The sequence below is a fragment of the Carya illinoinensis genome, chromosome 3 (assembly GCF_018687715.1).
Source record: "Carya illinoinensis cultivar Pawnee chromosome 3, C.illinoinensisPawnee_v1, whole genome shotgun sequence".
In the NCBI taxonomy this organism is placed as follows: domain Eukaryota; kingdom Viridiplantae; phylum Streptophyta; class Magnoliopsida; order Fagales; family Juglandaceae; genus Carya; species Carya illinoinensis.
Genome location: NC_056754.1, coordinates 25,646,027 through 25,657,321, shown reverse-complemented (window position 1 = coordinate 25,657,321; position 11,295 = coordinate 25,646,027). Strand labels below are relative to the sequence as shown.

The following is an 11,295-nucleotide window of genomic DNA, read 5'->3' as shown; positions in this document are numbered from 1 at the left end:
CTACCTTCGTCTTTAATAGTACAGTAGGAATTATTAATGATGTATTGTACGTTTATAAGGATCCTAACTAAGATCTCTACGATGTAAACAACAAGGTAAGTAGGAAGTCTAAAAAGTAGGCCACCATTAGTGGATCATCTGTTGAAGTAGAGTACAAAGCCCTTGCAACTACAACTTGTGAATATGTATTGAATATGTTAATCTATGCACTACAAGACTTGCAGATTGATCACTCTCAACCAACACTCTTGTATACAGATAGCAAATCCGCTATGTCCATTGCCACAAACCCAGTACAGCATGAGAGAACCAAGCACATAAAAATTGATTACCATTTATTTCGAGAGAAGTTGCAGGAAAAGCTCATCAAGTTGTTTTTTATTTCCTCTCAGCTACAGTTGGCAGATATACTCACAAAGCCACTTGGATCATTGTCTTTTCGCCATACTCTTCACACGATGAACATTCTCAACATTCATGTTCATCTTGAGGGGGGTGTTGGAGTATTGCATCACATATAGATAATATGGAATTAAAATCCAAAGTAGAAAAGGCTAAGGCTAAAATAGAGAATACAATGTAATAAGTTAATTTTGTTAGTTTACATTTTCAATATAAATATGATGTAATAGTAGACTTGGAACTTCACTTCTTTTCATTTTCTCTTCAATACAATTCAGAATTCATTTTCATTTCCTTTGTTTTCAAGCTCTCTTCTCATTTCATCGAGTTCTTGATAGTAATATATAGTTATATTTACACAATTTGTAAGATATAAATATATATTTTTATGTTTATATATATATAATATATTCTATATTTAACTATATATTTATAATATAGTATATATAATACAGTAATTGTATATGTATATATATATTATAGTGGTCTAAGTTCAAACATAAAACTATGCATTCGAACAAAGCAACCATGTGTTGGACTGTGTCAAGGTAATGTTCAAACTTTCTTGGAAATTGGCGAGAGTTTTTTGCACTTGATTGGAATTGACTCGTATGATATTGTTTGTGAATATGTATTGAATATGTTGTGGTTTTGTGAATATTTATTGAATATGTTGGAAATATGTGAATATTTATTAAATATGTTGTGGTTTTGTGAATATATTGTGAATTTGCGTCTGACTATTTATTAGATACGTTGGAAATATGTAAATATATTGTGAATATGTCTGTGAATATTTATTGATCGAATATGTTGGAAATATGTGAATGTATTGTAAATTTATTTGTGAAGTTTTATTGAATATGTTGGAAATAGTATATAGTATATTGTGAATTTGTTTGTGACTATTTGTTGAATATGTTGTGGTTTTGTGAATATATTGTGAATTTGATTGTTAAGTTTTATTGAATATGTTGTAAATATGAGAATAAATTGTGAATTTGTTTGTGAACATTTATTGAATATGTTGGAAATATTGAAAGTTTATGTGAAAATGTTGTGAATTTGTTGTCATTTGGTCACAATATGTTGGGAACATTTTGATTTGTGATTATTGTGAATATATGTTATTTTGTTATTTTTTATTATATTGTCATTTGTGATTATTATATATATAGGACATAGAATTAGGAGATAGAAAATATAGGAGAAGCAAAGAATCCATATATAAATTCTATATATGTACTAGATTAACAAAATACAAATATAGAATAAATTTGTATTATTATTTTTCTCGAAAGAAGAATAACCTCTTCATTGATCAATAATCCTCAAATGAGAGAAACAATACAAGAAGGACTGCTTTCTAACTCAACTGTCTCTTCAGAATTACTTAGAGCACTTTTTGATAGTGCATCTACTACAATGTTTGCCCCCTTCTTAAGACTAAAACGATGTTGTTTGGTTTAATATGTATATTTAGTGACGTTTTGGTCATTTTTTGTGACGGTTTTCTCTATCACAAAATACAAATTGTGTTGTAGTGGTGAGAATTAGTAGAGTTATATGGTTAAAGAGCAAGTTACTTTATTTCTCAAAATTTATCATCGATTGCTTTAATTAGGAGGATTTATGGGGTTTAAGATAGCTCCCTAGGATCCATGGCACCGGCTTTGGGAGTTCTACCATCCCTCCCCATAGGGAGGGGCATGTAGCTACCAAACTCTACTCTTTCTCTTTATATACCAATTGGAAGCACACAAGTAGTACCCCATAAGAGAGTGAGCAAATGGAACTCACAACTATGGAGGCAATGATACAAGGGGAAGCAAAGCTTTGGGGAAACATATTTGCCTTTACGGACTCCATGGCACTGAGATGTGTGTTGGAACTCGGCATTGTTGACATCATACACTCCCATGGTGGCCCAATCACTCTATCCCAAATAGCTGCTGGCATAGACTCTCCCTCTCTAAACATTGACAACCTCGCACGGTTAATGAGATTGCTAGTGCGCAAAGATATCTTCACCACTCATCATCAGCCCTCAGACTGTGGGGAGATAACTCTCTATGGGTTGACACCTCACACATCAAGATGGCTCATGCGAGGCTCTGAATTTAGTTCCATTCATACTGATGCAAAGCCATCCAGAGTTAATGACTTCATGGCTTTGCCTTAGCCAATGTGTCAAGGAAGGTGGCACTGCTTTTAGCAAGGTCCATGGTTGTGAGGTCAGAGACTTTGCCCACAAAAGCCCTAAATTCAATAAAATGTTCAACGACGCAATGGCATGCACGGCCAAGCTCGTGGCAGAGCGCATCTTATGGGGATACAGAGATTGGTTTAGTTCCATTAATGGCTCGTTGGTGGATGTGGGAGGTGGGACTGGTGAGATGGTGGCTAAGATTGTGAAAACACACCCACACATCAAAGCCATCAACTTTGATCTACCTCATGTTATCACAACGGCACCAATGCAGCTAGGGGTCTCCCATATTGAGGGTAACATGTTTGAGGCCATTCCCAATGCTGATGCAATTCTATTAAAGGTTATTAATCGACCCAATCGTCAATTTCAGATCAATTTGTCAATGTTTGAGTAGATTCACAAATATTAGTCTCGTTCATTCATTTGCTAGCTTAACATGTTAGATGACATTCCAACCATTTGTTTGATTAGATGTAAGCCAAATATATATGCCATGTCTATCTTTTTACCTCAGAAGTTTGACTCGATTCTAAAGGATGTACTCTTATTTAAAAATAAATAAATCTCTATTCTTCCACTAGGACCCTGAAAAATGAAAATCTAGCTAGAGATTTTACTTATGTGGGAACCAAATTGTTAATTCATATACAAAACCTCTTCATGTAGTTTTAAGAAAAAATATAGAAGATTTTTTACTTTCGTTCTTAACAAAATTATCCTATATATACATATGTAGCATGAAATTAATTTTTATATCTTGCAAACAGAGTACTGCAGGGTGAAACAGTCCACAATCCTGGAAAGAATGAAAAATAATAATAATTTGAATATAAATACATTCTTGCCTTATTGTATTAACACTACATGATTAATTTGCCAAGAGTTTCCATGTCGATGCTTTTATCAGTAGCTTTCATATATACCATTATATACACACCCATATAGACTACATACACGCAACGTCGACCCATGTGACTTTTTTCATTTCTTCATGTAGCGAGTATTGCACGGTTTTAGCGATGAAGATTGTATCAAGATCTTGAAAAACTGTGCAAAGGCAATACCAAAGAAGACTGGGAAGATTATTATTGTGGAACATGTTCTAGAGCCCAACGGAAATGGACCATTTGATGAGACAGGCTTAGTATTCGATTTGATAATGATGCTTTTAGCCCCGAGTGGAAAGGAGAGGACTGAGCTGGATTGGAAGAAATTGCTCAAAGAAGGAGGCTTTCCCCACCACAAGATCATCAAGATTCCTGCTTTTCCATCAATTATAGAGGCCCACCCAGCATGAAATTAATAGAGAATTAGTAAAGTCTCTGAATTTATATGATATGGCTAGCTATTGCAGCAATGAATAAAAACAAAGAAATAAAGAGTTTTGAGTTTTTAAGATTTCATAGTTAACCCAACTAATTGCAGCTCCTTTAAAGTCTTTTTGCTGCTTTCAAGTTTTTATAATAGTCAATTTTTGTCGTACAGTACTACAACAAAAAAAATTTTTTAGAACAAAAATTTTCATCCCAAAAAGTAACATTTTCGTTGTGACGTCCCCAAATCTCCAAGCACGGACACGGAAAAATCGAGACATCTGGATGATGACATCACAGATCATCACCATATCGACGAGTGCCAAGTGTGTATATAAGCAACAAATGTGCAAGAGAAACATGTAGCAGATAGCAAAGTCATAAACTAAGTACCAGAATTTTTCTTGTTTGAATACAAAACTATTCAAAACATACATAAATAAATATTACAAAACACAAATATTGTTCAAAACCAAGAACAAGATATTAACTTCAAACTCAGAACTCCGGCAGAGCCGCATCCTCGGGCTCAGCCTCCTCCTCCTCCTCGAACTTTGCACCAAAATCTACGGTACCAAAAATGGTGCCGCAGGTAAGTAAAATCCAAACACCACAAGATAAAAACATATTAACTCAAACAACATGCATGAAAGAATGCAATGCACATATCCCATAAAACCATCATTTTTCTACGCACGCCAAAAAAATCTCATTTGGCCCAAAAACATAACCTTTCCAAATATCACACCAAAAGTCACATTTGGCCCATATCTAACTCAAACCATTAACCAATTAATCCGTATGCACCATGACCTCCCCTAGGGGTCATCCGCACACCCTAGCTCATGTGCCACACCACAGATAACGGCCACGCGTGTGACACCTAAACAAGCGATGCCCAGTTCCGTGCCCGGCATGTTCGTAGCCAAGCATCCCCTAGCCCCCGCTCCCGTCGTCGCCCAGCGACAACTCAAGGTTGACTCACTCAAAAATGAGTAGCACTAATGCTATCCCAACTGCAGGAGGATGTCATGTAATAATTAGGAATAAATTCCTAGATCGTCTCCTCAGGGAAAGTTACTTAAAATTAAACTCGTTGAAAAATGTGAAAAACTTTACAAAGAGAAAACAAGAGGATGATATGTGCAATGGATGGAAGAGATTACTAGTCATGGACTAGATTCATGTTTTTAGATTTTTTTGATTGTCGGATTGGAATGTAAAGGACTAATAGATTAACCTCAGAAATTAATAAAACTAAATTAAGAATTAAACTAAATTAGAAAGTAATTGACAAAACATGCACTGAAAATTGAAAATGCATAAAACCAAGATTCTAGAATTCGTCTTTGTATTTAAATCACAAATTCTCAAAATAACATATAACAATTGTAATCACTATTAAATGAAAGCTTAAAGAAACAATAAAAATAAATAACATGAAATAAGTAAACAACAAATAAATTACCCAACTAAAACAAAAACAAAAGCTCTCTCCTTCACTTTCTAAAAAAATATAATTCAAACCAACTAAATCTCCTCTAGAAAAATAAATCTAAACCGACTTACTTCACTTTACAAATGAAAAGCTCAATTCCCTAGAACAATTCTTTTGTTGTATGGAACCAACTAGCATATTTAATTAAAACTTCTAAAATAATTCTCATAAAACCAACTAGCATATTTAATTAAAACTTCTAAAACAATTCTTTTGTTGCATGAAACAAACTAGTAATGAAACAAACTAGCACACTTAATAGAAATTAAGGTATTACACTTAATGAAATAAAATTCTAGAACAATTCTTATACAAAAAATTCTAAAACAACAAAGCATTGAAGCCAAAAGGAAAAACAAAACTGCCGAACACAAGAAAGACTCAATTATTTAAAGAACATAACAAAGCACAAAATTGTTCTTGTAAGTTGTTTTTTTTTTCTCCTTCGGATTGCACCCCTTTTATAGCTGAACAACTCCACTAGTTGCCTCTCACATTTACACTTCACTTGCATTCACACTCAATCTTGCATTCACATTCAATCTTGCATTCACACCTCACTTGAAGAATAATTCCAGCCGACTCTTACATTCACATTCAATCTTGCATTCACACTCTTTATTCAATCGGTTTCTCAATTCAAACCAAGCAATCAAGTCCAACACGGTATGTATACCTCCAGAAAATTCCCTCTAATCCCACGTCTCTCTCACCATCCATTGCTTTATACAAGTCAAGCACGGCTCTCTTTCCTCTAATCATGCATCGACTTTGCTCTTCACTCCTTTTTCTCAATTAATTGCAGCACAACACTCACATGCACCGAATTTGCTTTCTTTCCTTTTTTATTTTTCAGTTTCAGCACAACACATTAAGTACCCACCGACTTCTCTCAATTAATTCTAGCACATCACTCACATGCACCGAATTTGCTTTCTTTCCTTTTTTATTTTTCAGTTTCAGCACAACACATTAAGCACCCACCGACTTCTCTCAATTAATTCCAGCACATCACACTTCAGCTCAAGCAAATCATGCACCAAACACCAATCACGGCATCTCTCCTTTCACACCTTTATTCTACCGTCCAGCCACACACACACACACACATATATATATATATATAGATGGTTGAATTCGGTGCTTCTCCATTCCATCCAGCAATATATATATCAAGTCGGTGCCAAACTCCCCCAACTACAATTCACTCCAGCCGACTTCTCTTATTTCTTCTCACACCTTTTCAATTTCTGCCGTCCAGCCACACACACACTTTAATTCCAGCACAACATTCACATGCCTCTCTCTATTCTCTTCTCATTGCTGTAAACATTGACCCAACTTGCATGTATTGTCTTGCTTTCCATTTTCCCTTTTCGGTGGTGTTAATTTTTGACTACATCACATGCAGCTCTCTATCTTCCTTCTCCAACAGTTCTTGTCCAATTCAGTGGAAAGGCAGCAGCCTTTGATGTGCTTCTTCAATGTATAATTTCGGTGGACAGCAGCCTTCTTCTTTAATGTATAATTTCGGTGGACAGCAGCCTTCAATCACATTTCAGCTCCTTCTTCCAACCTGCCAAGTTGTTGCCATGTGAGGTTGTTGCCATGTGAATGGATTAAATTCATGTGATATGCAACCAATTGGAAGAAAAAAGAGGTATTTTTCCGTGGGTTGGAAAGGAGTTGGTGGATTTATTTGAGTGTGAATGGAAGAGGTGGTGGATGATTGATGAGAGTGACTTGTGTTGAGTTGGTGGGATGAAGTGCATACGGCACTCTTCAATCTAGAGGTGGTCAACAATTCAATATATCTTTCCATGTCATGTGTATAAGACCTACAAGCCAAAATTCATTGTTTTGAGTCATGCATGCGTTAATGACTTCCAATCTATTCAAAAAGTTTAACATATGGATCACACACAAAATTTATCTCATACCAAGCTTTCTAAATAAGATAAAATATGCATATGAATAAACATTATCCAATTAAATCTCAAGTTAAGCATAAACTCATGCTATTAATCAATTTAAATCACAACTTGCATTTATTCTTATTAACCATTTTTCCATTTAAAACCAATAATAATGTCATGATGAATTTAAAATACATTGGTTTTAAATAGCTAAAATATGCAATATTTCAGTTCAATCAACGTCACTGAGTATATTACGCTCCCAAGTGACCAGAGGAGCTCCACCGAAATAATAACCCCTCCCGGCTTGGGCCCGTGAGACACACGCATCCGAAAATTCATTTACACGAATAAAACAGGATTTTCCCATTTTAAATAAAATGCACATGCATGCACCATGTAAATGAAATCTCAAGGCATAAAACAACCAACCAACCATAAACAGCCAAACCAAACAGCTCCATCCTCAATCCATCCGACCCCCGAACTCCTCGGACTCAGTCCAGAATCAGCCAACCAATAACAAATAATTTATTGTATGAGCAAAAATATTTAAATCTAAAAGTAGGGTTTGGAAAATACTTACAGCGCTATACGGTATTTTTCAAAAGCTCGAGGCGTTGCAAACGACGGAGGAAAAGCAACGTAACAGTGTAATTTACATTGTTGTCGTGTGTAATAAATTACCCACTTTCGAACGGGGACAAACTAAGACACGAAATTCATAGAGAAAGGTCTTGAGATATTTATGAAGCTAAGAGAAACGAGTTTTGGCCGTGGGTGGTGGTGGAAATGGTAGTGGAAAGCTAAAAAGGGGCTGAACGGAGTTGAGCTCGTGGGAGCTGCTCCGGCAACAGATCGGGGCCAAAATTAGGTGGGTTAGGTTGGCAAGAGGTAGAGGAACAAGCTGTGAAGAGATGGTGGCCAGAGGTGGTGCAACAAAGGCGGAATCGGTGAAAATCCGTGTGGCTTGGAGGAGCTCGTGGTGGCTAACGGTGGCACGGATGGAGGTGAAACTTGGTGGGGATGTTCACTGGCGAGAGAGGAAGAAAACTGGGTGGGTAGTGTAGGCCACGCCATCGGCGACCCACAGTTCTGGGCTGTGAAAGCAACTGACAACAGGGGAGAAAAACAGGGTAGGTGTCGTGACTTCGAGGGGATCGCCGATGGCGTGGCTAGTCCGATGGCTCTAAAAATTGGTGGGGATGATCTCTGGTGGGAGGGGAAGAGAATGGTGGGGGTGGTGTACTACACGGCAGCTGAACGGCGGCGCACCGGGCAGTCGAAGGGGCGGCTACAGTAAGGAGAAAAGAGAAGAGCCAGCTCGCGGGAGAGAGAAAACGGGGAGGAAAGAAGAAGAAAAAGAAAGAAAAGAAGGAAAAGAAGAAGAAGAAAAGGAAAAAGGGAAAAAGAGAAAAGAGAAAAGAGAAAAGAAAAGAAATGAGGTCCAATCTTCACTCCGGAAAGTAAAAACAGATCCGCCGAAAACAATTTTAAAAACCATAAAACGACTAAATAAATTAAACACAACATGAAATAAATAAAAAAACTAATTTAAATACATTACTTTAAAATAAATAAACCAATATATTAATTAAATTAAAAACAACCCTTCAGTGAAAATACACTTAAAAGCAGGTCATCACATCCTCCCCTCCTTAAAAATAAATTTCGTCCTCGAAATTTGCAAGATCAAACACCAACTTGAAACAAGCCACATAATTCCACATAAAACCACCCATGACCAAGATTAAGAACATACCGTCATTACTCAAACAAGTAGGGGTACTGCTCCCTAATGTCAACTACTCTCTCCCAAGAGAAGTCTTGAGCTAACGGATCTCCCCATGCCACCTTAACCAAAGGTATCATCTTGGACCTCAACTGTTGCTCTTTCCAATCCATGATCCGTGATAGAACAACCTCATAAGTAAGGTCTGGTTGCAACTGTATACTCTCTGGGTCGACAAAGCGCGGCTCTTGTTGTCCAAAGATCTTTTTCAAGGATGATACGTGGAAGACATCATGAATATCCCCAAAATATTCTAGCAAAGCAACTCTATAGGCAGCGGACCCTACCTTCTCCAGAATCTGAAAAGAGCCGACATACCTCGAATCCAGCTTCCTCTTTTTACCAAAACGCTTAACTCCTCTCATGGGAGAGACTTTGAGATAAACCCAATCACCTTCTTCAAAAGATAACTCTCTCTTCCTAGTATCAGCGTATCTTTTCTGGCGACTCTGAGCTTCCGCCATTTTATCCCTGATGATCCAAACTTGGCTTTGCATCTCTTGAATTATTTCAGGTCCAACTATCTTACTCTCCCCGACTTCATCTCAACACAAAGGCGATCTGCACTTCCTCCCATGGAGAGCTTCATCAGGAGCCATCTGAATGGTCGCATGAAAGCTGTTATTATATGCAAACTCTATGAGTGGGAAGTGATTTTTCCAACTCCCTTGAAATTCTATGACACATGCCCGCAACATGTCTTCAAGGGTCTGAATGGTGCGTTCCGATTGGCCGTCCGTCTGCGGGTGATATGCAGTACTGAACTTCAACTTAGTACCCAATGCTGCCTGCAAGCTCTTCCAAAACTGAGACGTGAACCTTGGGTCTCGATCCGACACTATACTCTTCGGTATGCCGTGCAACCGTACTATCTCCTTGATGTACAAGCGGGTCAACTTACCCAAGGAATCGGTGTTATTAATAGGCAAGAAATGAGCACTCTTCGTTAACCAGTCAACAATCACCCAAATAGAATTTTTCCCACTAGGCATCCTCAGCAAGCCCACTACAAAGTCCATCGTGATGTCATCCTCCTTCCACTCAGGAATAGGGAGGGGTTGGAGCATACCAACAGGTCTTTGATGCTCGGCCTTGACTTGACAGCATGTGTGGCATTTCTCAACATACAAGGCAATATCCCTCTTCATTCCATCCCACCAATAATTTTTCTTCAAGTCCCGGTATATCCTCGTACTGCCAGGATGAACTGAATAAAGGGCCGCATGAGCTCCTGCCATGATCCGCTCCTTGAATTCTAAATCTTTGGGGACCACTCTACGATCTTGGAAACGAAGTATTCTGTCTTTATCCATGCTATAATGCAACGGCCCTCGAGATTTTCTGACTCTTTTTCTAATATCCAACAGCTTTGGATCCTTCATTTGAAGAGTCTTTAATTCTTCAAAATTAGTTACCCGAATATCAAGAACTGAAGATAATACCTCCACTTGCTATGAACTCTCAATAAGGAGCCTTCTCATCCCACAAAGCAAAGAATCCAATTCTGACCGCTCGGCTTCATCTTCCACGTGCGATTTTCGGCTCAATGCATCAGCAACTATATTTGCCTTTCCCGGATGATACTTGATCTCACACTGGTAGTCACTGATTAACTCCAGCCATCGCCTCTGTCTCATGTTCAGATTCCTCTGAGAAAAAAAGTGCTTCAAGCTCTTGTGATCGATGTTTACTTCACAAGCTTCCCCATACAAAAAGTGCCGCCAGATCTTAAGAGCAAAAACAATCGCAGACAATTCCAAATCGTGCGTCGGATAATTCTTCTCATGGTCCTTTAGCTGACGGGATGCATAAGCAACAACCCATCCTTCCTGCATAAGGACACAACCCAATCCAAATTTAGACGCATCGCTAAAGACTACGAATGGCTTATGCGGTTCTGGGAGCGCTAACACTGGTGCAGTCGTCAACCTGTTTTTCAATTCTTGGAAGCTTCTCTCACACTTATTTGACCAAACAAATTTTGCATTCTTTCTAGTCAACACTGTGTGAGGTCTGGATAGGCGAGCAAATCCCTCCACAAATCTTCGGTAATATCCTACAAGTCCCAAGAAACTCCGGATCTCGCGCACTGTAGTCGGACGCTGCCATGACAAAATGGCTTCCACCTTACTAGGATCAATAGCCACTCTGTCTCGAAAAAT

At 37.9% G+C, this 11,295-nt stretch overlaps 1 pseudogene; it reads left to right on the top strand.

Annotated features, from left to right (window-relative positions):
- Nucleotides 1-1,799: 1,799 nt before the first annotated feature.
- Nucleotides 1,800-4,010, top strand: LOC122303958 (annotated as a pseudogene).
- Nucleotides 4,011-11,295: the final 7,285 nt, after the last annotated feature.